Raw genomic sequence first — 25,855 nt, 5'->3', positions numbered from 1 at the left:
CTTCCCCGCCGCGGTCCCGGCTCAGTGCCGCCGCTCCGCCTCGCCGCTCCCCGCAGTTACCGGCAGCGAGCCCCGCGCCACGACCACGGCGTCACGAGTGGGAAGGGGGCTGCCAAAGAGGGGAGGGAGGGCAGGAGGGAAAAAAAATTAATCAAAAATTAAACCAGAAGAAACCGCTGCCAAGTGCGGCCGCGGGCGCGGAGCCACGCGCGGCGACGGCGCCGGGCCCCTCCCGCGCCCCGGGGCGGCTCTGCCCCCCCGGCCCGGGAGCCCGCGGCTCCTCGTCAGGGACCGCGCTGACAAAATCCCCTGCTCGCCTCTACGTAACGCCCTGTCGAAAGCGGACGCCATATTTTGTGTTGCTGATGTCGACATAGACAAACGTAGACATGTTCCCCCCCCTCCTCCTGCTTTTCCCCCTTCACCCAAACTTGCGATCGGGAGGCGGCGGGCAGCGGGAGAAGGGCGGGGGGAGGAAGGCTGCATGGCCAAAGATGAAAAATATAGATAAAATAATGAAGAGCCCACCCCGAACAACCCTCCCGGCTCCCACCCCCGGCGGTATCCCTCGCCCTCCCCCCCACCTCCCGACTCCCGCCGAAGTCCAGGGAACCGGACAGTTTCTTGCAGGAGGAAAAGTTGGGTGCGAGCGGTCGGGGCGGGAGCGCCGGCGAGAGTCCGTGCGCGGGGAGGGGGCGGCTGGGGAGCGCCGCGCACCGGGGGAGGGGGCCCCGCCTGGGAAGTTTCCTACCTGCGCCCAGGGCGGCGGCACCGACTGTCCCGGGCGGAGCGGCACCGGGGCTCCGCTCCGCGCCGCTCCGCTCCGCGCGCCGCCCGCGGCCGCGGGACCCCGCGCCCCCCGCCCCCGCCGCGCCGGCCCGCGGGGAACACGCGCGCCCCGCCACGCGCGCACGCACCGGCCCGGCCCCGCCGCGGAAAAAAGAAGGGGAGAAAAAAAAAAAGAGGGAAAAAAAAAAAAAAAGGGAAAAAAAAAAAAGAGCCCTCGATCGGCGGGGATCTACGCCAAACCCCACATGATCTCTGACGTCAGCCTGCGTATTTGCATACGATACCACCGCCGGCGCGGCCGCCGGGGTCCCTCGGCGCGGCGGAAAGTTGCGCGCGGGGCCGCGCCCCCCCCATCGCCCGCCCGGCCCGGCCGCGCCTCCCGCGGCTCAGCCCCAGCAATGCTCCACGCACCCCCCGCCCCCTGCCCCGAGCGTGGGCTCCGCCGGGCGCTCCGCTGCCCGTGTGGTGACACCGCCGGCCCGTGCCCGGCCCGGCCGGTGGCATCGCCGGTCCTCGCCGCTCCCCGTCCCGCTCCACGGGCGGAAGCACACGGACCCTCCCGATCGTCCGGGTGGAGCCGGGGCTCGCAGCGGGGGACCCCCCTCCCCGCCCCGGCCCCGGGAGGTGCGAGCGGTGGCGATGCCGAGGGGGATATGGACCCTTGGTAGAAGGGCTGGGAGTGAGGACCCTCGGACCAGTATCCCGTGGGCTGGACCCTCCCCGTGTGGGGATGGCAGCGGCTGGACCCTCGTTCTAGGACGTGGGGACGGGACCACCATCTCTGCATCGCATCCCTGCTATAGAGACGGCGGGGGCTGACCCCCGCTGTAGGCACGGCGACGGGATCCTGAGGGTCTGGATGAGGCTATGCCGTTGCCGTGAGACTGCCCCTCGGAAGCGGGGCTGATTACCTGGGGAGGTGGGAGGCACTTCTACACCTCCGGCTTGTGATAGAGGTTTTCCAAGCTACAGTCTTTTGGGTGGGCTTCAGGCGGTGGTTGTTTGTTGAAGAAGGTGGTGTGTATTTCCAAGGGATGCTACTGCAATCTCTGCTCCTCTGCTGCAACGCAGGAATCCTTTCCCCAATTTAAAACTGTCGTTGAACTCTTTGCCTTTCTTCTGCCTTTCTTCCAAAGAGATGTTGACAGATAGGACCCAGGCTATTTTCTGTTTACTTCAATGAATTAATTAAAAGAAATAATTTACCGATTGTATCTTGCTACTAGATAGCAGATCTTCCAGCAAGTCCAGGCTAATAGGACTTAAGAGTAGCATAATCTCACTGTAACTTCAGGGGTGTGCTATCTAGATGCAGTATCTTTGATTAGATCGCATTAGATTAATCTTTTAATTATATACTTAATGCTCTACAGGCTTTAAATCTCGGCTTGCTTCGCCTCTCACCCTGCTCATGTCACCAGCGGGGCGGCCAGGCTGCAGCCCTTAACCCAGCTGAGGAACTTTGCTGGGCATCGTTTTGTTTCCCTTCCCCGTGTACGGCTGAGGACTGGGGACTGGCTCGTGTTTGAGTGTCAGACGAGGAGCTCTAAGTTATTGCAACTGAATAATCGCAGAAGAACGTAAATATGTCAAAGCAGTGTCAAGAGATTTCTTTGCAGGGATACCCTTATCTGAGTAGGCGTGTTTTTGACTGCCTGACTGAGTATAGTCTCTCTCTGTAAGTATTTGATAACAGGATGGATTCCTTCCTTGCTGCCACCAGCCCTGAGATGTCTGCTAACTTTTCCTGTTCTTTCCAGATGGTAGTTGTTAGGCAGGGACAAGCTTGGGCGTCCTCTCTGAAATTGCTGGGAGCACACAAGATGCCCCTCAGAGCTCGCTGATGCTCATCAAACTCTGGTGTTCGTCCCTAGAGCTGTTGGTGTTTTTGGTATTTTTAATGGAAATTTCTTTTTCTTTTAAGTATTATTGAATATATTTTGTTTAATTCTTCAGTAGCTGTCCAGCCTGAAAATGTTTCTGATTTTTGAATACTCGGGCGCAAAAAAAAAGTTATTTTAGGGTGCAAAGATTTTCTGCCAGGGCACACTTTTTTCTTACTGTCTTAAATTCTTAGCTTCCTTTTCTAGGATCTGGAAAAAGAGACAAGCCTAAGTGTTTTAATAAGACTACTATTCTTTTGAGTATAAAATGTTCTTGAAAGGGCAGATCAGTGGAAAAACAGGTGAAAAATCATCTGCTTGCTGTTGTCCTAATTGACACGTACTTTAAGGCCTGTTTAGCTGTTTTTTCATTTCAGAATGCAGAAGGCTGTTTGACTGATTAGGTGATATGGCAGCTGATGCTGCCTTTCAAGTGCAAGAAAGGACCGTCAGTGGGAGCCGAGTGGGGGATTTCAGACCTTAAGCCCAGGTTATAACAAAGACCGTTCTAACCTGAGGCCAAAGAGATCCCTGCACCTAGTAAGGCCCGCAGTGAGGCTTAGCCACCTTCCCCAAAATCGTGGATGGTTCCACACAAATTAAGAGCTGGAAGGTCGTTAAAAATAAGGCATAATTCAGTGTATTTAAGATGAAGAGGATGTGGGTTTAAAATTGGAGCAATTGTTACTGCCATCCTAAAAGAATGGACTAAGGACAACTTTTTGAGCACCTGACTATTCAGTATTACTGCTAGAGAAGCTGTTCACACTGTGTAATCTAATTAAGAATACCTGCTTGTGGGTGACTTGGCATTTTCCCACATGGAGGTGCAAAATATAGTGCACAGAGATTGGTTTTGTGAATGTTTTTTGACTTGGTCCTCAAATTCCTCCTCTGAATCTTGAGCAGTGGGACAGACAGGCTGTGTGGCATCTCTACCTGGATGCTGTCTTTTAGGAAACTTGTATCTGGTTGGTTAGCTCTGATTCTGTCAAATTTAGTTGAACTTAAGTGAAACGATCAAAAGTTTACTGAGGGATGGGAGAACTGTGTTTAAGGTCATCGTTTATAATTACAAAGGCCTTGATTCCTTGGGAAATCACACAAGGAAAAAAGTATCAGTGATGAATGCAATTCGAATATTCTTACTAAGTCTCAGTATGTAATTCATTTATAAAAACCTGACATTAACGTGATGCAGGGTAACATAACAAAATGGAAATTGCTTTTGCAGAATATGCAAAAGGAAATTTGCAGTTTTAAATTTCTTTTTCGTAAGGCCTCTCTTTTTAATTAGTAACACAGTGAAAGCCACGCTGATTACAAAGCACAGTGAACATGCATGCACAATTTCCCAGGAAAGTGAGGGCAGAGTACTTGCTTGCTTTAAATCTAGTGCCCTCTCTGTTCCTTCTGTGCACTGTCTCTGGATTTAAAGTGACATCTGCTCCATAAAGCCCTCAGATGAAGTTGCAGTCTCGTCTGTGAAATAATGCCTTGGTCAGACATAATGAACTGTGTACTGATATATATATATATTTTTCTTACGGTGTGGAGATGAGTGTCTGACATATGTATTGTCACATACATTTCGGTCTTTCTCAGCTTAATGGTTTCTTTCTGACTGTTTAATCCTGTGAAATTGAAGGCTGAGTCAGCATTACAGATCTAATTCCCTGTCTTGGAGGTGCAGCTCCGAATTTTTCTCTGAAAATACTGCATAAATATCCTAAAAGGTAATGTACATCCTCTAAGAGCCACAACAGAGGCATGCTAATAAAAGAAGTGTTTTCTGTTGAGCACATGGCTAGATGTTGCTCATTTTTATGCTGGCCTAACTCTGTGAGATTGTAGGAGTTTTACCTACAAGACATAGCAGCAAATGGGTAGTCTGTGACCTTTGGAATGGATGTGTTTGCTTCTCCCAGGGCAGGTGAACCAGCCCTTGGCTGGTGGGCTAAGCTACTGCCATAGAGCTGGTCCTGGGAAAAACCAAGCTCAGCTTCTGTTGCTAATTTTACACCTTGCTCCTATCTCCTCTTCCACCCCATTCTTCTAACCCTACATGGGTGTAGTGATGCACTGGCTTTCTGTTTTTAATGCCAGCTCAGTAGTGGGATCAGGCCTCCTATACAATCAGAGGGAGGAATTAAGGTAAAAACAAATTAAAAAGAAGTCAGCAGACAAACACTGCTACCTTTTTTCCCTCTCTTGTGGACACCTTGATCTCTATTCTGAGGGCAGGAAGCAGTGCTTGACTGGTGGTGTGCATATCAATGGCTGAGAAACAAAGCTCTTTAGCCTGTTTTTTTTTCCCACCCCAGCAAAACAGCTTCCCAAAGCAAGCTTTCTCCTTTGCTAAAACACTTTGTCACCCCTATCAGTGTTCTCAATCACCCGGGTGTGCAAATACAAGCTGAAGTAGTAAGCACCGATCAGATGTGCTGTCTGCAAAATGAGATGTTAATATAAATGCACAAAAAAGGAAAACAATATCAAAGTCTTCTCATCCAATTATAAGGGCTGATCTTACGATTTCTAGTGCCCTTAAGCTGGGGGAAGCCGTCTGAACGCAAGATGCCTCCCCTCCTGGATGAAGGGCTGATGGGGAAGATTAGTTGCTAAGCTGGGATGGAGAGAATCCCCTGAACACAACCTCCCCAAGCATTTGCACTCATTGCCTGAGCTTAAGATGGGTCCTGGCAAGAGGCACGCAGGCATCTGTCTTTTTCTGTTTCAAAAACTCCAGGAGAGCTGATCACTTATCACGGGAACCATCTGGCTTATTCTTGGAGAGATCAACAGTTAGTCACTGAATGAACAAGGAACAAGCTGCATTGAAGTCTGCTCTCTCCATTAAATATGAGGACTCAGCCCAAGGTCCCTGAAACACCACGTGCTTTGCCTGCTGCAGGCGGAAGGGAGAGAGATTTAATTCTGCCTTGAGGTTGCTGAGCTGCTGTCATGTGGAAGAGAGCTTCTGTGGGGAGCCGGGGGACGTCGGCGTCTCTGCAGTGAGCTGTGGTGGCCATGGGGATGGGGACCCGAGGCTTTGCTTCCTCAAGGTGACCTCTGCCAGGGATGGAGAAATCCAAGGAGGGAGTAGGGCTGCACCATGGCTATCTGGAAAGCTTAACACCATCTGCTCCGCCTCCATTGTTTACTGTTGATTTCAGTTCCCAAGTGCCAGGGCAATAGGTGGGAATGGGTTATCATTCTGCGAGAGTTGCTGAGGATGCAGGCCAAGGCCTGTGTAGGCTGCTGTGGGTCAGTGCTGCTGGGTTGTGAAAGTTAGGGAGCCATGGTGTTTCACTCTTACCTTTGAGGGGTAAAACTCCACCTTGTCCCTGAAGGGATGCTACCACATCTGTGTGACTCTGTGCTCTTCGTAGACTGTAGAAATAACTGAGCCAGCTCCTTGCTGAAAACTTCTGATCTCAGGCCACCATACCTCCCCTTGTGTCAGGCAGTTAGTGTTTTAATAAAGCCTTCGGCAGCCTCTGCCTGCCCTCTGCCATTCCTGTCAGGTCCCTGCGAAGGGCGGCTGGCTTTGAAATGCACTGATGGGCCATGGGGGCTTTGCTCACCCACCGCTGCCCTGGGCCTCCTGTAGCCAAGCAGGCTCCAGACTTTTTTGGACTTATCAGTGACCTGACAAACTCAGTGAACTTGGAGCAGCAGCTTGGCCTTTCTTGTGGATGGCCTGCAGATCCCACATGAATCCTATAACCTTTGCTGAGAGTGACAGTTTGGGGATTTTTCTTCTCTTTTCAATGTTTTTTTTTTTATTGCTCTTGCTAATTACTAAAGCAATTTTTAAAATTTAAATGAGGGCTTCCTCCCTCACAGCCCATCTGCTGTGAAATCACAGCGCACATCCTTTGTGACAGTTCAAGCATTGCCATGGCAACGTGCTGTGATGTGATCAGCCCTGAGTTATGACCTCACTGCGGGACCAGGCAGGCCAGGTTTCTTTGGCAGAAGGAATAAAAAGCAACTTCTGTATTAACAAAAGTGGTATCTCGGCTACAAGCTGATGGGACTTGTCCTGGCCTAAAAGCCAGGCTAAATCCCTCTCTGGAGCTTTTTACAGAACTTCAGTGCTAAGGGCTGGGGGGGCATCCACTTGAGAAATCATATATTTGTTTCTGTAGAGAAAGTTACTTTCTTTGAGAAGTCTTTCCCACCAGTTTATGGCACTATTTCAGTAGAAATTCTTTGAATTTTTAAGACTTTTTTTGTCCTGTTTTTCTCCTCCCGTTTATCCGTAGTGCTGGAGACTAAACTCTCTTCTTCCTATTTGGAGGCAGGTGCTGCATGGCCAGTGGCAATGCATACTTCACCTATGCTCCCCCGTGGCTTTGCCCTGACCCCATCCAGAAGATAACAGGACTGGGGTGAGTGGTTTGACTTTCTGAGGCATTCATCTCTCACCTCCCTGCTGAGCCTGGCGTGAAGGGTGACAACAGTTGCAAGCCTTTGTGGGCAACTGGAGTGGATTAGTGACCAAAGACTGCCCAGCAGGTGTCATATCCAATGTTATCCATTTCCAATTAACCAAAGACCTGGTTCAGAGCCTCTGGTTCAAAGTAGGGGATTTTTTTTTTTTTTGGTGACTCCTGCTGATTTTGGATCAGTTTTTAACCGTCAAACTGAGCCTGCTCTTCAGGAAGCTATTTGCACATGTAACTAATTCACCGAGACAGCTTGTATATTTATCTGTACTGTAGAATGTGTTTCAGAATGTGTCTTTATCTGTCCCTTAGAGTAGAATACAGCCTCTTTAGACTGATGGTGCAAACAGAATTGATGGGGATATTTGGCAACTCTGGAGGGGCTGGTGATACAATTTGCCACCTGTCTAGAGACTTGGAAAGTTCACAGGCAGCCTAGTTTCTCTATTTTATTTCATGCTGGTTTTGAGGATTTAAACAATACATGGCTATTAAATTATATGCATTATCTGAGAGGTGTTTTGGGAAGGGAGGGGAGGGAATCTGGAGAAAATGATGTAGTTCCAAGTGGCACACTCTGCAGAGGAGAAGTATTAGACTTTCAAGTATTAAGACTTTGTGGGCAGTACTGTATGGTGGTATTATCTAGGGGATCACAGTGGCTCTGCTGTGCCAAGGTCTGTATGGTGACAGAAGAGCACACAGCCTGTGGTTGCTGTAGGTTCCCCTGTCCCTTATGGCAGGGATGGTGCATAGAGGCTTAGAGTCCTCACACATCTGTTCCTCCCCTGTCCCTTTCTGAACATATACAATCAATGTAGCCCCAGTGCATTATTGATCAGGCCATTTAACTTTGCGCTGATGACTCTGCTTTACCTGTTGAGTCAGAGAGCTGGCAGTGGTTGCTGTAGTTTTGCTTTTAAGCCATTTTGGAAAGACAGCCTCGAAGATCATAATTTTTAGGCTCACAACCAAAAGGGGAGCAGAGGGGGAAGGATTCAAGTATAATAATTTTCTCCCTCCAAAACTGTCTTTAAAACTACTCCCTGGTTTAGCCTCTTTATGCCATTTTGCAGCCTCCAGCAAGTTTTTACAGCTGAGCTACTTTCCAGCCCCAGAAATTGCAGTACAGCCCCTGAACTATTGAAGTGCAAATGACTTGACCGTAATCTAGGAAGATTCAAGAGAAACAGGTCAAATGTTACACTATACACTTATGGCAATATATTTCAACAGCAGGAGGACAGAAGCATGTTTACCCTGGTCAGGTTTAACGTGAGAAGATAAAAATCTCTTTTCTGAAGGTGTGTTATCAGTTTACTGGTCTTTGGCTGTGTAGGCTCAAAAATAACAATCCCTCTGTAGCTCTATCTAAACCAGGGTCTTAACATACTTATAATATTAACTTCATAAGCTTCACAGCACACTCATAGTCTCAACCCCTATGGTTATCCCAATTTATTGTTGGGAAACTAGAGCTTGAGAAAACTGGAGACAAGGTCTCCAATGGCTTTGACTGTGGCCAAGCATTCATAAAAATCAGCGCCAACATTGGGGCTCTTGGGACTTTTGGCAACCCCATGCAAGGGACTCATGGCACAGCCAGATCCCTGGAGTCTAAAACCACTGGCTTGGCTACGCTGCATGTCATTCACCCTGTCACTGACACCAGGAGGAAGGCTTAGCTGGGCTTGCTGCATGTTGAGGTAAATATTTATAAGATTGACCTGGATCTCAGCAGTGGCAATAGGAATTTTCCTTCTTTCTCAGAAACGTGCATCTATACCACACTCAGAAATATAAAAGCAGTATCACAGTGCTACAGTAACAGTTTGGAGTCTTTATCCTACTGGGGCTCAGCCAACAGTTTGTATCATCTTCTTAGTAGGACACCTGCCCGTAGGTCCTCAGCACATAGATTTTCCTTGCATGCTGGGTTAGCTCCAGGATTTTGTTTTGCTCCAAGGCCATGCTAGTAATAGCTTCTCTAAGTTTTGGAAAGCTGGATTTGCAAAGGCAACTCCTGGATAACATGGTAAATTACAGGTTAGGCTATGTGTATTTACCACAACTAAAGGGAAGTGGTTTTTTTCTGATCTTGAAAATCCCAAAAAGGCAGCTTTCTCAGTGAAAAATATTTTGTCACAGTACCCATCTTAAATGTCACCCTAGACCAGTGACAAATTTGTGGTGAAATTTTTCAACAGAGATGGTTAAACTCAACTCATGTGCTCCCTGTAAAATACTGATTATCCTGCACTCTGAGAGTGTCTGGAGGAAAAAAGATACTGCATGTAAAACTTGATTTATAAAAACAATGTGCCTATTGCTTCAATCCCTGGGTGCATTTACATTACAAGACACAAATTAAATTTAACATCATGCAGCCAACAACTGTGTTTTATCCAGGACTGAGCAGGCAGGATAGGATTTAGCTTTTCAATAAGTGGGTGGCAATTTAGGGGGAAGCTCGGAAAAAGGTGGGGGGGAGACACTAAGAGAGTAAGAGATAAAGGTGTATACCTTTAAAAAGGCATGGACATCCATTTTGCTGCTTATGAACTGTAAATTACCATCTGGTTTCAGAATGACTCCTTCCAATATTAAAAGATATGAAGATAAGGGAGCCCTCTTCCCCAAGACATTGAATTTATTTGCAAGAGTTTTTGGAAGTCAGTAATAGAAGGAAAAATATATGTATATTTTCTGTATGTTTTCCTTAATGCTCTAATATTGGTGCAGACCTTTCAGAGAAGTGCTGGGATCTACTGTCTGGAGGGGAGGTGGGAGAGGCATCGATTCCTGTCCAGGAATTCACTGCTTTTACTTATGTCTTAATACATTAATGAAATACCTTTAAAAATAATTAGTATGCTAAGGATGGTGTGATGGATACCAAATTTGATGCATAGTGATACAAGTGAAGATTAATATTAGTCATATCTGTATGATTTAATGAAGGATATAATGCCACCTGCTGTGTGGTGGAATCAAATTACTGCTTCTTTGGTTGTTTTTGACTAGTTCTGGAAAGAAAATTAATTTGAACTAAGCTAATTTCCCTTTAATGTCTTAGATTTGTAATTAAAGATTCACGTGTTGCAGTTAAGCATAAATACTGTGTAAAATCACACATAGGAGCGGCCTATGATGTTAACCCACCATTCCCCAGAGGGTACAGCACCCAGCATCTTCTAGTTGAGATTAGTAGTAGTTTCCTTTTCTTCTTCTCTGGGGATTTGGAACACCTCCTCATACATTTCCCTGCCTTTATACAGGTACAGAAGAACATCCCTTGGAGGCCATCCCTTGGCCTTTTATTCATAGAGCAGTGCCAGAAGGAGATGTAAATGCATACACTTCGTGTATGGCGCTCTTCAGCTCCAGTGCAGGGCCATGCTGTGTTGGGACATCTCTTTGGTGGCTCCTGCCCCAGTGTCTCTCAAGCCGGGGATGGCATATGAATCCCCAGAGGGAGCAAAGATGCTTGGAGCAGGAATCTCTGCTGGATGCAGACCACAAGTGGCATCAATAGAAGCCATTAAAACCCAAGCAGTGGCTTGGATCGTTTGCCACCATGGACCTTTCTGAGGACTTGGAGTTTTTGGCTAATGGGTTGCTTTGCAGCTCAGGATGGCAAATCCAGCCAGAGCTGCTGTGCTGGAGTGTGCTGTATCTAAAGGCTGCATGGCCTAACTGCTGGATGGCATATTGTGTATGGCAGACTGGCAAACAGCAGTAACAAAATGATTTTGTCCCCCAACAAAGTTAATTGAATGAGATTTAATGTTGCTAAGAGATTTGGACTGCATCCCTCGAACTTCAGGAGATTAGGCTGCCAAGCAGGAGGTACTGCAGAGAGGCTGGCACCATGCCAGTAAACAAAGCTTTATCAGGATGATATGTTAATATTTGTGTGTACTGTAAAATTAAAAAAAATATAAAAAGGCGGGGCAGAGTGGTGGACTGCCTCATCTGCCACTCTGGCATAGAAATTCCCATTGAAGCTGATGGTAACACAGTAATGCTTCCACAAAAAATGTAAGTGATTTCAAAACAGCTTGGTTGCAATGGAAAACAGATGCCTAATGCAGTCCACCTTCATCTGTGGTCCCAGCAGAGCTTACATGAGGAAATATTTGTCTTATGAGAAGGCCCAGAGGCCCCAGCTGACATCAGAGTTGGGTTTGGTGAGGGGCTGCTTTGGGATGCAGCAATGCTGACTCAGCAGGGTGTGGATGGATACAGGGTCTCACTGCCTGGGTACCAACCTGGCCATGCTTGGGTTCACCATCATTCAAAAACTGTGTGACCATGTGAGCGTAGGACTGCACTCGAGGTAGCAAACCATGATGAAAAACTCAGCCTACAGAAAAAAAAGTGAACCAGCTGATAAGAAATGCAGGTGGGGGTGAGACTCTTGGTTTCTTTCATCTGACACAATATGGATGGGGAAAATGCCAGGAGCACAGCAGTGGATCTTGCAGGCTGAGGAGGTGCTCCTGAACTCCACCTTTGGACAATTAAAACATCAAAGCTGGTGCCAAAGTGGATTTTTGTGGATTAATTGCTGGAGAGAAGTTAATGGGAGAAGATGATGGAGTAGATGCTGAAGGTAAGAAACAATAGGATGGTCAGGAGGGAATTCCTTGTTGGCTTAGCTAGTGATGCGTGCCAGGGTTAGAAGAAATGTTTTCTGGATGTGGATGTGTGTGAGAGGTTTGAGAAGGACCCCTGGCAGTGCTCCAGCCTGGTTCTGACTGGCTTACTGCTAATAGGTTTTCACCTTGGGGATTTGGAGACAGTGGATCTGAGTGTGCTGGATGCTGGAAACACACAGGGATGAGTGTAAAGAGTGTCACCACTCCAGTGACAGCTGACCTGAGTCTTATCAGAAACTCTAGTGATATTTTCGTCTAAGGACCACTGCAAATGTGGTATATCAAATGTGGTGACCATATCATCAAAGTCTAGCATGGACTTTTTTCACCATATGAAATCTGCAGGATCTGCATAGGTGGTGGGAGAAAGGGGGAAACCTTGGGGGTTTCAGGAGATAAAAGACAGCACAGTTTCTTCCCACAGAGCTTAGCAGTTTTAGCTATGGTTGTAACAGAGGAGCTACAGCTTTCCTTTCTTGCCAGCAGACAGGTAAAGCCTGGGCTGTCCAGATCACACCTTTCCCTCTCTTCCAACTCACTGCCTACTTTCATAAGCTCTTTGCCTGAAATCCTGGTCCCAGTGAAGCAAAATGGCAAATATCTCCTTCACTCCAGAGGCACAGGAGCTAATTCTCGGCTAGAATGACATGCTAGCCCTCTGCACTGGCTCAACTCTGAACCTACACACCCAGAAGTCACATAAAGACAACACCGAGGTCATGGGAAATCCACATTTTCGATATAAAGCATGGTCTATAGGCTGACACAGCATATCTTTAGATCACTGAGGGGATGAGTAAGGCTTGGGAGCCTTGTGTAGCTCAGCCCAGATACAGGTTCAAGTCCAGCCTGATTAGATGCTGTCCTCTGTCTCTACAACATAGTTCAGGGGTGTCTGCCTGGTTTTTAGTAAACAAGTTTGACACCTACAAGATGCTTCCCCTTTGCCACCCCCCTATCTGCCAGTGCTGGGGTGAGCTACAAGTGTGACATTTGTGCTGTTTCTGTAGCTGGGCTACGAGCCTGCCCAATCCCTAAAAGACCCAGACTGCAGGAGAGTGGATGAGGAATGCATCAAGAATTTATTGACTTTTCTGCTGATAACTGAAGATAGATATTTGTGTATGTCCTGTTATCTGGCTCTGGGAATAAGGTGATGATTCACTCTAAGTGCTTTATCACAGCTCCACATCAGAAGGGAGCTATACAGAAAACTTATCTCAGGACTGTCTTGACTTTTTCAGATCTGAATAATTATGTAGATCCAATTGGTTGTAAGTTTTATATTCCTTTAATGAGGCTTTTCCATCTCAATAGTCAGTTGTTTGCACAGAAAAACTCCCACTTCATATTATTTTTTATTGCCCTAGGGTGCATGTGTCTGATTTTTTCTGTATCCCAGAAAAGGTCTCTCCAGTATTTTGGGAGGATTCAGCTTGAGCGCTGACCTGCCTTCTTGAGTGCTCAGGAAACACAGAGGCTTGCACAGAGCAGCACTCTTGTGCTGGCACACAACAACAGGAACTAGGAAGCCTAAAGCTAAACTCAAATTCATCCTGGTAGAAACTTTATTATAGTGGATGAACTATATCACTGAAGAAAAGCTGGATTTATCTCTAAACACCACATCTCCCAACACCATAGGAGTTCAGATGAGCTAATTCTAGCAACTTTAAATGACGTAAGGCAACTTTCACTCCAAAAGCCTTTTCTCCTGTTGATTTTTTCTTGTCCATTTTCTCCATTTATGTGTATTTCCATGCTCAACTGGCATCAGCAGCAGAGAGGGAGGAAAATAATAACTACAGCAGTCATTGCCAGAGCAAAAAAGGAAGTGTGCAATTTTTTTTGTAATGTCCAGAGCGGTAAAAACTATGAGCACAAACTTGTGTGCTGAGTTAATCTTAACATTCCTTCTAGTACGCACTGATGTTGTATTTAAAAAGTTAATCTTAATTGGTGAAAACTGGCCTTATATTAAAAAGTATTAAAAATATATTGAAAGTATTGTCTCTGGTTTAAGAAACACCAGCAGAAGGTTCTTTGTTCATATTTTTCTCTCTCTCTGGGTTGCAAGGATTGATTTATCTGTTCAACTAAAATGCTGGTACTGAGACCATCACCAGGGCTGGCCCCTTGAAATAGCAGCTCTTCATTTCTCTCCTCTGTATTTAGCTGGAAAGGGGCTCGCTGGCCCCATGGGGAGCTCCTCGCTGACAGCCTCCTTCTGCTGGGGCTTCAGGAGCTGATAGAATGAGGGGGAATGGAGAAGCTAAACCTCCTTCTCCTCTGGTTTTAATGTCATTTACAAAGAAAGTATCGGAAGTTCTTAGTTTCACATTTTGATCTCATTTCCCATTCGGCAGCTCAGTACAGATGTGGATTTTCCAAGCCATCTGATATGTTTGGATAATAAAAGCCTGTTAGCTCTTTTGGGAAAAAGCTGATATACATTTGCCAATGCTTTTGTAGATGTTTTCCAAGCACAATTTTCCAACTGAACCCCAGAGGGTGGGCAGGCTGGGAGCTGCTGGAGGGCTGTGTGCTTATTTTCATCCATTTTTAATGTGCTTAAAAAAAAGAAAGAAAAGAAAGAAAACAATGCCCTTTTCTTGTGACCAACATCTCTAAAACAATACAGTTCTGGAGATTTTTGCACTGAGGACTTTCTAATAAAATCTTAATTCATATGTTTTAACCTAGTTTTCTGTTTTTCTGCCAAAACATTGAAAAAGTTGCACTTTCCTCCCCATCCATGAAATGATGAGAGATTCTCACATGCTGTGAATCAGGAAAAGCAAATTAAAATCCTATACTGTGTTTTTTAGAAAGCCATTAGAGCTGTCAGTTCCCTTTGAACTCTGGGAGAGGTGGTAAATGTGTAGCACTTCTAGAAATAATGGCATGGCTGCTAATCCATGAGCTCCCAACATAACTTTCTCCTGTGTTTTATGGACTTCTCCCAGTGAACCAGGCTGGTAGTGTTGCACCCACCACCTTCATAGCAATCCTGGCATATGTTACATTCATCTTGTGGGACTTGGGAGTGGTGAGAAGCTCTGACCTCTTCTCTGGCATGTCTGGATATACTCACAAGGTAGAAAAGAGTGTGTTGATAATAAGTGATTCTGGACTCCCTACTGCTGGGATGCTCTTGGCATTGGTTCTTGGGAGACCCAGCTGGTATCCATGGGGAACACCCAGGACATGCTCTACAGTCAATTTTGGGCCACCTTGCAGGCCTATTGTGAGATAGGCATTTGTCCATGGAGATGTACCCTGGTCCTCTGTGCTGCATGCTTGGTTCTCACTCCCTTCTGCCATTCTGAGTACCTCTACTCTTTCTCTGAGAAATATCCTTTCCTTCTGAAATAGATCCTTTCAAGTTTCTTCGCTTCCTTTGTTTTCAGTAGTTCTACAGAATAAAATAGAGGAATGTAAATTCGCCCTTCATCTTTTCTACCTTCTTTCTTATGATATGTTCTCCCACTGAAAGAACAAGTGCAGTCTTTATAACTGCTCTTCATGAGCTGGAGAACTTGCATGCAAGGCTTTGCATGGATCCAGTGCATGTGGATCTAGAAGTCAGCGCATCAAAGTGAATCCAGGACTCAGCACACACAGATTTTCCAAGACTAAGACTGAAAACACCATTGCTTTATAAAGCTGTGTGCAGTGAGACCCACTAGAGAACTCTCATTGGCCTCAGATGTCAAATGCAAACTTTAGCCTTGTCACAGTAGAGCAAATGACATAAAAGCAGGTATCTGCTCCCCAAAAACCTGCTTAGTTTAGCTGTTATGTGTGAGCTGAAAAGCCTCCTGTGCCTACTGAAGAAGGAAGATTTTTTTTTCTTAGAACTCTAATATCATTAGAAGATTATTCTCTTAGAACCTAAAACCAGCAAACTTTGAACAGTAGGCAAGAAGACTGTTACAGGTGACACAGCTGTAATTTGTAGACACTTTAATCAGCACAGTAACACAGAAGATCATGATGCTCTGGCCTGTTTATTCTTTCCTCAGCTGTTCAGTTAATGGATGGATTAATTGGTAGCTGTCAAGCTTGTGCTGAATGTACTGAAGGTTTGTGCAACACTGCTCTGTCCACTTGAAGGCAAGCAGTATGGTTGGTTTCAGAAAAATGTCAATTAGAAAGTAATTTCCATGCATTCACAGCTTACTCAAAGTGTTATAATTTCACCTGCTGCTTTCTATGCTGCTTGCTCTTTCAATGCTCATCTATTTATTTCTGTTATCTACATTTTTGTGAAGCCCAAGAAAACAGACTGTCTCCTTTATTGTATACATGCAAAGTGCCCACTGCAGTCTGGCTTTCCTTCTTGCAGGGACTCACTCCAAGGTGCTTCTGCGATTAATGTGAGGATGGAAAGTTTGAATAACCTCCTTGTAGCTGCTCTGAGTGATGAATGTGTGTGAGGAAGTCTCCGAGGATTTTTCCTATAATAAAGTATTATTTTTCACATTAACAATTCCAAAATAACTGAACTTTGACTTGGACTTTTCAGTCTGTGTTTCCCAGCATATGTATTCACTAAGCTGTTCTGCTGCTGAGAGTGAAAATCTGGCCCCTATGAGCTGTGCACAGTCCCACGAAGCAGGGGCCAGCCCAAGTTGTCTTTTGCTGCTTGATTTTGAGGAGCAGATTTTTTTTTGGTTTGTGCCTCTATAAACTTTCACATCACACTATAGCTTGAGCACATCTCTTCAGAAAGCATGTAGAAGTATTTCAGATAAATGAAGATGCATTTTACAAATAGATATTTTTAGTTGGTCAAGGAAAAACTGCTTATTAAAGGGCAATACTCTTTTTACAGGTATATCACAGTGATGGGGGTATAGTGATGGACCTGGTGTAGGTTGGTGGCTTTTTAGCTTAATTTCCAGTCTAATAGTTAAGTTAAAGTGTTAGGACAGGACCTCGGAGAACTGGGCTTGAAAAATAATAATCCTGCCCTATATTGGTTTTGGTAAGTCACTCATCTCTTGCTACATGAAAACCTTGTCTGTAAATTGGGAACTGCAGACAGGAGTGGGAGAGGCCTGTGCCATCCTGACTGCCACTGCTGCTTCTGGAACTGCTGTGCCACCCTGCCCCGGGTGCTACCTGTCTGGAGGAGGGAGAGGTTGTGAACATCTGTCAGGCAGTTTCTAAAGCAGAGCTTGTTATCTGATGGGCAGGGCTATGTGTATCTGGGGACGTCTCTGCTAACTCTGTGCTTGTTTTGCAACTTGTCTTACCTGCACAGTGAAGCAGCAGATTTCAGCGGGTTTTGATGCTTCACTAAAACATTAACACTGCAGTCTCACAGTGCAATATGTTGGATGACTCTTGCAGTGATAATTCTCTCAGAACTTCTTTCTGAAAGCATTCAACAAGGGCAGAAGAGCATGGTGGAAACACAGTGACATTTGAGAGTTGTGATTGTCCATAGGATTTGGTCTTGGCACCCATTTAATGTTCCCTACACTGTGCCTGGATCCCTCTGTGAGACCACTGTCAGGCATCCAGCTAATCTGCAGAACTACATCACTTTTAACCATTTCCCATTGAAAGGCTGAGAAAAGCAGAGATGAGAAAGCCCACGGCTGTGCAAGCAGTGGGTGTGGTTGACTGAAGCCCAGTTGGATGTCCAGTAGTACAGAAAGTTTGAAAAACTTTGGATTAGGCTGTCACAAGGATATGGCCTAAATCACCAGATGTGAGGAAAACCAGAGGTGATATGTAATGAGGGCTTCCTTGGTGTTTGACTTACCCCACAGAACTTCAAAGCTGTGGATGGTCGTGCAAACTGTATGTGTTGCAGAGAGGACGAATCTGAGTTACTGGTGAAAGGGATTTGCTGTTCCTGGGGCCTGGGGTCTGGGCTCTTCACCCAGATTAGCCCAGAGGGTTTTTTTTTTTTTTTTTTTTTTTTTTTTTTTGGTATAGAATAAAGATTATACTATAAAAAAATCCGACAGATGCTTAACTGTCATGTTATGAATGGCATCACTGTAATTAAATGCCTCAGCTTCTTGCCTTAAACAAGTAGTTTCTTTGAGAATTCATCACTGAAAAAAAAAATTAAATAAAAGAGAATGCTGTGATTTGGAGAGGGCAGAGGGGGAGACTGTACTTTCCTTCCTCCTAATCTTGATTCAGCACCTAAAGCTCCCCCTAGCAGGACCTGTTACTTCCTATGTGGGGATGATGTGGGCAGCTTTCCCTGGTCTCAAGTCCCATGTTCTGTCAGGAGCTTTATGGAGGAGCGTGAATACCTTAGTCTCACTTTGCAGATGGAGGCATCAAGACAGAAATCTTTAGCTTCCATGCCATGACTCAAATGCTGCACCACTGTGAACCTAGGAGCATTGTGTTTGGTGACCTGCTGTCCTGTGAACTCAGGCCTCCCACTTGGGAATGCACAGTGGGAGTGGGACCCTAAGGCTGGGATTTGTAGACCTCTGCCCAGGTGGGGGGAAATGCCCAGGTGTCAAGTCATGTTCTTGAGTGAAGCCTCTTTATTCTAGTAGTTCCTAGCTGTGAGTGGGGAAAGGCTCAGCTCTTTCTTCTGACATGCACAGGGTGCTCTTTGAAGGCACAAAGACTGGTCCCTGTTTATTCTTGTCTGCCCAACTACATCTCCAAGGTAGGCACTGATCAGTGGGTCTTCAGGGCAGCCTTGGTTTCCCTGCTGAAGCTGGATGTCCCCATGCCCTCCATCTGCTTGCACATGGTGTTTTGTCTTTTGCTGAAACACACCCTGAAAATACAAAAAGTGGGGGCAGCTTCTGGTCTGAAAGTCCCCTATGGAGCTACATCCCCATTTTGGGACTATTTAAGGGCTGAATGTTACAGCTGAGGCAAAATATGAGTGTCAGGAATACCTGAATGTTAGACACTGCTGTTAGAAAAAGTAGGTTAGAAGCTCTCATTTCCTACAAATCTATACTTAAAATTACTTTCCAAGGTGAGGAAAAAAAATAATGAGGCTCAGGGTTTCTTGTAGGTGCAGAACAGCCTCTTGATTTCCCTTTTCACAGTGTTTTGTTTCACTCCTTTCTTTCTTTCTGTCACTATTCAATCCGGGCCAAATCCTTCCAGCTGCCCCAAAGAGGGTTGTCCCAGGTCTAACACTCATCCCTCCTTTGGTTCAGTTAAAACCAAAGGGCTTTAGGCCAAGCATCTCATCTTGACACCCTCAAAGTTGTTTAGATTCTCAATGCCCAAGATGAAGGATGGCTTCTTACCAGTGATGCTGTGCTTAGGAGGGGAAGGCTTTGGCACACAAGACAGTTAAAATTTTGGGTGAGAGATGTTTAAACACTGGGACAGGATCTTTGGGGATCACATACAAACTTGCAACTTGGGGAAAGGCCCCTAACCTGTAAATCCCAAATTTCAGCCCAATTTCCAGCCTCTCCAAGTCCTTCTGAAGCAGCCTGCCCTCCAGCATATGCCTGTCCCCGAACTGGGGATACCTTGGGGATACCTTGCAGAGAATGCCCCCAGTCCCATCAGGCAGCTCATTAGGGGAGACAAGATGCAATACTGGTCCCAACACTGGTCTGAGGCACATGTCCAGTTCCTGATTAACAGCTGTACTTTGCAGTGCTGGTTGCACCTCCCTCAGCCTGGTGGCAGAGCCCATTTTCCACCCACCTTATTGTTCTCTTATCCAACCCACATTCCACCACTCTGATGATGAAGACAATGGGAGACTGTGTCAAAAGTTGAGGGGTGCAACACTGCCCTCTCCTTCTCCAGAGTGCTGGTTGCCTCATCACAGAAAGGAGATCTATACTAGCTTAGGCATGGTTTGGCTTATACCTGAATTCAGTCAGCTTTGCACTACACTCCCTCCACCTTCCAGGATGTGGTTCCATCTCCCTGTCTCCCCTGGAGCTGACATCCCTCCAGTATCTCCTCGTGCTGCTGTAAAAGCAATTGAACCTGGTACTGAGCAACTGACTCTGAAACATTCCCTACAATTATCCAAACCACTTGTATTCTGGGAGAAATACAGATGATGACATGCAAGATGAAATAATTACGTAGTGAAGTCTTGCAGTATTTATGTGAAAGGTTATTACACCAGAGCTCCAAATGTTAGCAAAATCACCTCAGGAAAGCAGCATGCAGGGTTTGCATGTCTGTCTCCCACTCTCATAATGCTCACTCATGTTTATGTGCAGACTTATATGGGATTTTATTGCTAATATCATTCTCATTATTAGCCCACTTGAGTTTTATGGTATATCTTTTTGGCACAAAATCAATTGAGAGTTTCCAATTAAGTTTACGGAGAGAAGATGCTGTTTACATCACGTTGCTGTGTAAATGTTGGACAGAGATATCTATGTGGGAGCATCAGGCATGGTGCTGGATCAGAGACACCACAGGGTTATTTGCAGGACTTCTGTGGCCAAGAGGACAGAGTTTGCTGCCAGTTACAGCATCTTCTCTCAACTGGATGCAGCAGCATGACTGAAGCTGTGGGAAGGACAGGATCTTCAAACATAGCTTGCCCTGAGGCACTGTGGGCTGGGAAATGCAGGAGCTCATATCCAGTATTTAGCTGAAGAAGGGCAGGAGCACTTTGGGCAGTGGTGTGGGTCCTGCCCTTGGTGAGGGGGGACCTGCCTCAGTGCAGAGCTCTCCATGTGCACTTGTGAGGCCTCGTATGGGCACACAGTGCAGTGTTAGGCAATGTGCCATGTAAATCACTTTGCAGAGGCTGGAAAAATGTAACAATATATGGAGCTGAGTTTGAGGAAAGAATTGAAAACAAACGTCATAACTTGAGCATTTTCCTTCCATTACAGCTATTCACATGTGCTACTGATGCTTGATATGGGCCTCCCTGCTCACTGGGGAGATATCTGGAAGTTGTCAGTGGAGCACTTGCTCTCCAGAAGCCTTTCACCAACTCTGTTTGCAGCTGCTTTGGATGAGGAGTGAATTCTGTGCTGACCTGAGTAAAACACAGTATCTGCTTCCCTTCACAAGCTTCATGAACTTCTTGCACATCTCCATAGCCTCTGAGTTAGATTGCATCTAAACCCAGCAGCTATTATATAATCTGCACTGAGGGTGTTCAGCATGACTTGATAAAGAACCTTATAACAGGCAGGGACTCACTAGAAACCAGGTTCTAGTGGACACAGCATAGGCACATACACATCTGGTTAAAAGACCATAATGACTCCAATGTAGTCCAAGCTGGCAACACAGCTCCAACCAGGAGATTCCGTTCTTTCCCCCAAGAAACACAAAATCTTGCGAGCCAAGTAGAACCCAAGTGGGTGGCAGCCCTTGCTCTGGTTAGGATACTAGAGGATACAGGTCAGGGGGAATATGCTGCTACAGACGTCACATGTGACACTGGCTAACTGGTCTCTTTGGACCTTGGGTCTCTAGCTGTGAGAGAGGAACAGTGCCCTCTGCCTTAGCTCTTTGCACTCTGACTTTTGCAATGGGCATGTTACCATACCTGAGGAGATTCAAGCCTTACTCTAGGAACAGAAACTGCAAGCAAATTAAATCATCTTAGAAAAAACCAACTTCAATACAGAAAGGTAAAACACAAGAGTTAGAATAGAATAAGCTCACCTGGAAGCAGGAACTCAGCAAGGGGTTTGATGGACTAAACCCACAGCACTGCCAGCATTAAAGATATGTCTGTTTAGGGCTATCAAACAATTCCTGTTGGGGCATCTCTGTTGGTCAAGCTGCCACCCAAGCTGTGAACATGCACATCTGACTCACTTATCTCCAGCCTGGAGCCCTGGCAATCACAGAAGCAATCCTTGTGATGTGGGAAGACCATGGCTAAGCACTTCATTTCCTGGCTGTTTTTTGCATCCTCTCTCAGGGCATTATCTTTGCATTCAGCACTGCATCCCGCTAATGAATGGGGCTGGCAGGGGGGTTCATTGACCTCTCTCAGGGGCTGGTTTTAGGTGTGAGAGTCCTTGGGAGTAACTCATGAATTTCACCATTAAAATTGTGCTCAGTGCTCTTGTGATGTCCATTCTCTGTCTCCTGAACGTGAAGTTGGTTATACAACGCCAGCTGAGCACCTCCTCAGGATGTGGACCTCAAAATGCAGCACTATGCCACATGGTGACATCATTTAAAGTTTCTCTGTCAGATGGGCCTAGCGGAGACAGTTTCTGGGACTGTCGCAGGGCCCAAGGCTGGGGAAAGGAAACAGGAGAGGGTTCCCCAGCTTGGCACTGAGCGGGCAGTACGAGGTGCAGAGGTGTCTCCCAGGCTGTGCTGTTGACTTGGGTCCCTCTTGTGGAGCAGTTGCCTCGCTCATCCAGAGATAGGATTAGCTCCTGTTTGGACCAGGGCTCACTTGTCCTGTTTGGAACAGGGCTCACTCTCCTTCAAAGCGGCTTTTTTTGAGAGGCAGGGATTTTTGCTTAGGTTGCTCCCTGGAAAGTGGCATGGGAGCCCCAGTTTTCCTGGGCCAGGCCAGGGTTCCTCATTGACCCTCACAACTGGGCTGGGTCTCAGCTCCTCTGAAGGACCTGGGGGGATGGATGCTACCTGCCTTTCTGTAGATAGATGGAAGAATCCGTCCATCATTCTCTAAAGAGAACGTATCTATCCAGAGCTGGCCCTTTTATGGTCAGCTGAATGCTACTCAACAGTGTATGATGAGTCCCCTGGAGAGATCCTACAGTGATCAGATGAAGAATAAGAACACATTATTTCTCTCCACTTCCTATAAAAGGAGTTGGAGGTGATGAGCAGATGTCAACACCTGTGGATACAAATATTGCTGCTAGCAAGAATTTCTCTTGCTTCTTTCCAGTCCCGTGAGATACGTTTCTCTCTCAGGAAGATATTTGTAGAGTTCTATAAACTATGAACACCTGCGACCTTGCAGAGCTTTGTTTATGGTACAGCAGAAAAATATTTTGACAATGGATGTTTTAGGATTTTAGCCAATCACCCCCAAGGGGTGGCTGATCCTTTGACCAATTAGACTAGGAAGAAAAATGTCTATAAAAGAGTTGTAAAATAATTAAATAAATCAATCTTGCTGCACAATTCCTGCCTGCTGGATCTCTCTTCTCCTCCCTACCACTGCGGGATGCCGTAGTAAACACCTATATTGGAACTATCTGCCATTGAGTGAACTGAATCCCACCGTTGTGCCTGAGAGCTTGGTGAGGTCTGAACAAACTCTATGCCTGGTCTCACTCTGAAGAAGAGCCCTTCATGCTAGCGGCCCTGCTGCAAAGAATTAGGTGTTGATTCTTTTAACTACTGCTATATCCATGAGTATTCTTACTCACTATAGGCTCTGAGCCAGCAAAACTTGAATGTTAGTTTAATGCCTAAATGGGAGTGGGATGTACTTAAAGTTATTTAGTAAATGCTCCGATGGAGCGAGGGGTGCACAAGAATTAGCTGCAAAGTTGGTTGCAGTAAATAGAAGCCAAGGTGGAACCTGGCCAGGGATTCTCTCACTCATTTCCTTATCCCACAGCTCTTCACTGAGCTTAATGGGCAAAATATGGCCAAGATTATTCTTTCCACAGTCTAAGTTTTCAACTAAAAATATCTGTAATCCAAGCACATTTTCCTTTAACGCAGGTAGGCTTTGACTTCTGCCATCTGGGACATGTACAGACCTTGTAACTCTGATCGTGGTTGTTACGTATTTTCCTTTGTTTCCCAATATACATCTCTGATTTTTTTTCCCCCAGTCACTTTCTATATCTGAAATTTGAATTTGTGCAGGAAGATGTATCATCCTGGCTTTTTGGAATAGGGCGACATTGACCCTTCTGGTGTCCAGCTTATTTTCAAACAGTTGGAAAGACTCCCAACAGTTTTTGCAGGGATGGCTCGGCCATCCATGCAGCAGCAGCTGAACTGCCATGAATTACATCAATTACAGCCTGAATTCCTGAAATTGAAGCCATTTTACTCTAGCACCCTGTGTTGCAAATGGTGGTAATTCATGCTCAACAGCTTGTGAAGCAGCTGCTGGAGCTTCATGTTTCGGCTGTGGTTTGCCAGCAGGAGAGGTAGTCCTGCTTCTTCCCCACCTCCCCAGTGCAGCTGCCTGCCCATGCCAGAGCTGCAGGAAGGAAAAAGCTGACTGACACAGCGAGCCCTGACCCACCAGAACTGCAGGAAGCATTTTCCTGATGAGTGGACAAACATCTCATATACAACAAGGGGATCCTATCTGATAAATAGGGGGCTCTGGTTTAATTCTTGTGAGACAAACATGGCTTTCACAGAGCTGTCTCTGCTCCTCGCAGGGCTATGTTGGCCTCAAGTGTCAAGGCTCTGCTGGTATAAAATGAATAGTTATTGCACCAGAGGCCTTCAATCTGCAAGTGCAAATGTGACATAAATGGGTCTAATGAGTATGGGGCTTGTAATGAGTGACAGCTTAAGAGCTGTACTATGAAAATGTGGTCCTCTGTGTCCCATTTTCTTTACTTGGCTTTCCTTTACTTTCTCGTACACATGGGGGAGATTAAGAACAGAGCACTTACTACTCTCCAGCATTTGTGCATGGCTGATGCCTTCCTTTTCTACACTACAAAGTAAGCAGGGGCTACCTCGGAGCTCTACTGTGGATTAGTCGATAGGCTACAAGAATGGCAAGGAGACTCTTGGTTTTCTGCAGTGCTGCAAGTTGGATCAGACGACTTTTATCATCATCTGAAGTCTCAAATCTGTGCATCTGCAAAATAACCAAGGCAGACTGACGACAGTTTTGAATGGTGCTGTGCATACACATTGTGTCTCCCTTCCTAATGACTTGTGAGCATCAATGAAGGCAGCACTGACTCAAAAAGGCCAGATACAAAAATGTAAGATTTTCTGAACACTGGAAACTGTCTTTGCTCTTTGCTCCACATCTTGCAGCAGGCACATGAGAATGTTGCGCTTTAATGTGCATCTGGACACATTTCACATGAGGAAGGGGAAAGATTGAAGTGTATTTGTCTAAGCACTTTGCAGGTGTGAATGAGGCAAGAACAGTGTTTAATTGTTCTCATGCCACATACTTGCAGTTACTTTTCCCTTTCGAAGACATAATTTCAAGCTGTCACTAGGTACACTTTCCTAGAAAGGTCAATTCAGTGAAAAGACTGAAGCTACGTGGTGCCCTCCCACTGATGCCAGAGCAGCTGTTCTCTGATTGCCAGTCCTTCCCCTGCCTTTTCTTCCAGAGTAATACAAACACAAACATTACAAGCTTGTATTACTTGCAACTGTTGAGATAAATGACTTAAGAGGAGTGGTATTGCTTTTATCTCTATGTATGCTAGTTTAGGGAGGCTGTTGATGCAAATAGAGTTGCTACCATCTTTTCCAGTAATGAGGGACACCTGGATCTATCCATGGAGTTTTTTCTTTCAGATACCCTACTACCCCTGGTACCATCCTGTTGGGCCTCAGTCAACCTGTGAGCTGGGCAGAAGATCAGACTGGAAGAATGGTCTGACTGTGCAGCCACTGAAGCAGGGGATCCCAGGCAACTTGATGGCATGAAGTTCTGGAAGTCTGTAGCCCAAGCTCCTGCACAAAGCAGGACAATTTTAGTGGTTTTACCTGTCTGAGTATTGCAAACATCCAAGTACGAAACATTTCTGGGCAGTATTCTCCACTCTGCCTACACAGTCCAGCCTGAGCCTCCCAAGCCTGTCACCCTGGTAACTACCTGTTCAGGTAGCTGTTTACCTCTGATAGACAGTCCCTTGGACTCCTTTTGATCAAACTGAACAAGCTCATCTCCTCCTGGATTTTTCTTTACCAGACAATTGTCTGGCTTAATTTGGTGTCATAAGTCTTCCTCTTTCTGGTTTAGAAGTTTAAAAATAATCCCTCTCTCTATATTTTGTTGTTATTCTGCTCAGTAAAATTAATGTTATTCATTAAATTTAAACAATGCTTGATTTGTAATTCTACTTGGTAATTTTGGTAATTTATGTCATGATCCCTAGGAGTACACAAAAATACACATTTGCACTATATAAAGACCCATGCCAAATTTACATAGGCAAGTAAGAGAAGCATAGTA

General features: G+C 45.8%; 1 protein-coding gene and 1 long non-coding RNA gene across 3 annotated transcripts in view; one reads left to right on the top strand and one right to left on the bottom strand.

Moving 5' to 3' along the window:
* Positions 1 to 837, bottom strand: part of ZHX2 (zinc fingers and homeoboxes 2) — a 75,558-nt gene extending 74,721 nt beyond the window's left edge. Inside the window, exon 1 of one of the 2 annotated variants that reach the window (XM_039550149.1) lies at positions 752 to 837. The gene's annotated coding sequence lies outside the window, so the exon portion shown is untranslated. The remainder of the gene's footprint in view (positions 1 to 751) is intronic. The other variant, XM_039550150.1, reaches the window with a different exon arrangement.
* LOC120409818 overlaps positions 1 to 25,855 on the top strand; it is a 106,845-nt gene that overhangs the window by 405 nt on the left and 80,585 nt on the right. The window lies entirely within an intron of this gene.

The sequence above is a fragment of the Corvus cornix genome, chromosome 2 (assembly GCF_000738735.6).
Source record: "Corvus cornix cornix isolate S_Up_H32 chromosome 2, ASM73873v5, whole genome shotgun sequence".
Lineage (NCBI taxonomy): Eukaryota > Metazoa > Chordata > Aves > Passeriformes > Corvidae > Corvus > Corvus cornix.
Note: the sequence above shows the minus strand (reverse complement) of the source record. Positions and strands in the feature narration are given on the sequence as shown.